This window comes from Jaculus jaculus, chromosome 6 (assembly GCF_020740685.1).
Source record: "Jaculus jaculus isolate mJacJac1 chromosome 6, mJacJac1.mat.Y.cur, whole genome shotgun sequence".
Classification (NCBI taxonomy): Eukaryota; Metazoa; Chordata; class Mammalia; order Rodentia; family Dipodidae; genus Jaculus; species Jaculus jaculus.
In genome coordinates this window covers 136,711,007-136,714,449 of record NC_059107.1, presented here as the reverse complement: position 1 = coordinate 136,714,449, position 3,443 = coordinate 136,711,007, and the positions used below count along the sequence as shown (strand labels likewise).

Sequence of the window (3,443 nt, the reverse complement as noted above, 5' to 3'; positions counted from 1 at the left end):
GTAGGCAGAGAGAAAGAGAGAATGGGCACGCCAGGGCCTCTGGCCAGTGCACACGAAGTCCAGACACGTGCACCCCCTTGTGCATCTGGCTTAGGTGGGTTTTAGGGAATTGAAACAGGGTTCTTAAGCAAACACCTTAACTGCTAAAGCCATTTCCCCAGCCTCTAATCTCACTTCTGGTTAGAGAAGCTTCTCTTTTCAGATGGTGGTGATCACTGGGATGACACAAAAATGGCCAAAGTACTGAGAAGTGACAGTAGAGTCATCACTAAGTAAGGCAGCTCTGTCATACACTCCAAGGCTCAGGGACTATTGTAGAAGAGGTGGTAGAAAGAATATAAGGATCAAAAGAAGGGGAGCACCGCTTACAACACTGTCATCCAGACACACAAAAAGAAGGGGAGCACCGCTTACAACACTGTCATCCAGACACAAGGTGGCTTTGGTAAGAGCATCATGGCTCTCCATGTAAAGTAGGTCTTGCTGAAGATGGAAGAAATACAGAATGGCTAGGAGAAGGTAGTCACAAATACCAGCTAGGGCCATGGGACCAGTTACAAAAACAGTGGCATGAACAGAGGGTGGACATCACTTCCTGGCCAACATCGAGTGGATAACAGCAACAAGAGAGTGTGCCAAACACTGGCAAGGGGAAACTGGCTATAACACCCCTAAGCCCGCTCCCAACAATACATTGCCCCCAGAAGGGTCTAATTCCCAAATTGTCACCAGCTGGTGACCTAGCATTCAGAGCACCTAAGTTTATGGGGACACCTGAATCAAACCACCACAGGTATTCATGACCTCATAAGTGGCTGTCTACATAAGATGTACTTACCCGAAGGGAAAAAATGATAACAAACAAAAAATGATAGCTAGTTAGAAAGAAGGGATCCAACCTCCTTTTCTTGGCGAGGTCCAGGCATGTGGTCCTGCTCCCGGTTATGTGCGGTGGTGGAGAGAAAGGGCCCGGGCATGTCTTCGGTGCCAAAGTGCTGAGAAGTGACAGTAGAGAATACCTCACTAAGTAAGACACCTCTGGTTCGCCGGTTCTATCCTCAAACACCGGGACGCTTTGAAGAAAAAAAAAGGGATTCAGTGGAGGGAGATTTGGGAGGGGGAAAAGGGGACTATTATGATCACGATATATTGTCTATACTTATGGAAGTTGTCAATAAAAAGTTATTAAAAAGGGGGGATTGGGCTGGAGAGATGGCTTAGCAGTTAAGCGCTTGCCTGTGAAGCCTAAGGACCCCGGTTCGAGGCTCGGTTCCCCAGGTCCCACGTTAGCCAGATGCACAAGGGGGCGCACGCGTCTGGAGTTCGTTTGCAGAGGCTGGAAACCCTGGCACGCCCATTCTCTCTCTCTCCCTCTATCTGTCTTTCTCTCTGTGTCTGTCGCTCTCAAATAAATAAATAAATATTTTTTTTAAAAAAGGGGGGGGATACATGTCATCTATTAGTATTCTCCCAATTTCAGAAGTATAAAAATTAGGTGGAGGGGCTGGAGAGATGACTTAGTGGTTAAGTGCTTGCCTGCAATGTCTGAGGACCCTGGTTTGAGGCTCGATTCCCCAGGACCCTCGTTAGCCAGATGCACAAGGGGGCGCATGCATCTGGGATTCGTTTACAGTGGCTAGAGGCCCTGGTGTGCCCATTCTCTCTTTCTCTCTCTCTCTCTCTCTCTCTGCCTCTTTGTCTGTCGCTCTCAAATAAATAAATAAAAATAAGCAAAATTAAAAAAAAAATTAGGTGGAAAGCCAGGCATGGTGGCACACACCTTTAATCCGAGCACTCAGGAAGCAGAGGTAGGAGGACTGTCATGAGTTCAAGGCCACCCTGAGACTACAGAGTGATTTCCAGATCAGCCTGAGCTAGACTGAGACCCTACCTCGAAAAAGCAAAAACAACAACAACAAAAAAATTAGGTGGGAAAATAAGCTTTGTACAATAAAACAGAGAAGATGGATGCCAGGAGAAAGAAGCTGTCTCCCGAAGTCACGGAGCTGGAAAGATGGAGATGTGAGGCTATAATAAGACCCACCCTCTCTCCATTTTGTGGGGAAAGCAAAATGCATTAACACACACACACACAAAAAATAAAGTAGTCATGAAGAATGGAATTTCAAAGGGGAAAGTGTGGGGGTGGGGAGGAAGGGAATTACCACAGGATATTTTTTTATAATCATGGAAAATGCTAATAAAAATTTTTTAAAAATAAATTTTTTTTAATTTAAATTAAAAAAATGAAGTAGGGGCTGGAGAAATGGCTTAGCAGTTAAGCGCTTGTCTGTGAAGCCCAAGGACCCCGGTTCAAAGCTCAATTCCCTGGAATCCATGTAAGCCAGAGGCACAAAGGGGCGCACGCATCTGGAGTTTGGTTGCAGTGGCTGGAGGCCCTGGTGCGTCCATTCTCTCTCTCTTTCTCTCTCTCATTCTCAAATAAAATAAATAAATAAAAATGAGGCAAACACACAAAGGGAAGTAGAGCTAAAACTTTGAGAAAGAAGCACAGAGGGCAGGTTAGCTCTGCTGCTACCTGAAGCCACCTGAATACAGTTTGTGTCACATGTCAGCATGAACCCACTCCCCTCGTCTAAGCATCTCCCGTGTGCCCCAAAATGAATAACTGCATTCCTCATCAAATTACTCAAATTAACCAGGTATTTTGGTCCACACCTATAATCCCAGGCATCAGGAGGCTGAGGCAGGAGGATTATGAGTTCAGCCAACCTGGACTACACAGTTAGACCCTTTCTCAAAACAAACAAACAAACAAAAAAAAAAAAAAACAGAAAGCTAGTTAAGTCATGGTGGCTCACTCCTGTGGTCTCCAGCACTCAGGAGGCTGAGGTAGAAGGATCTCTGGGAATTTAAGGCCTGTCTGGGCTACACAGTAGGATCAATGCCAGCCTTGGCTACAGCTTAAAATCCTATATCAAAAACAAAACAGGGGGCTGGACGGCTTAGCGGTTAAGGCGTTTGCCTGCAAAGCCAAACGATGCCGGTACTCCAGGACCCACATAAGCCAGATGCACAAGGGGGTGCATGCTTCTGGAGTTTGTTTGCAATGGCTGGAGGCACTGTCGTGCCCATTCTTTCTCTCTCTCTGTTTGAGAATAAATAAGTAAAAATATATATTTAAAACAAAAAACAAAAAAAAAAAAAAAAGAAAAACAGGGCCAGAGAGGTGGCTCTGCAGTTAAGGCACTTGCCTGCAAAGCTTAACAGCCCAAGTTTGAACCCCAGTAGCCATGCAAAGCCAGATGCACAAAGTGTAGATGCACAAAGTGGCAAATGCATCTGGAGTTTGCAGCAGCTAGATGCCCTTAAGCATCCATTCTCTCCCTGTCTGTCTATCTGTCTGTCTCTCTCTCCTTGCAAATAAAAATATTTTTAATTTTCGTTATTTTTCATTAATACCATATGAATATAAAGTTTCT

The 3,443-nt window shown here is 45.2% G+C and overlaps 1 non-coding gene across 1 annotated transcript; it reads left to right on the top strand.

Annotated features, from left to right (window-relative positions):
* Window positions 1-898: 898 nt before the first annotated feature.
* Window positions 899-1,076, top strand: LOC123461921. Its single transcript, XR_006637966.1, has one exon. It is a non-coding gene; the product is annotated as a small nucleolar RNA SNORA57 (small nucleolar RNA).
* The last annotated feature ends 2,367 nt before the right edge of the window (window positions 1,077-3,443 follow it).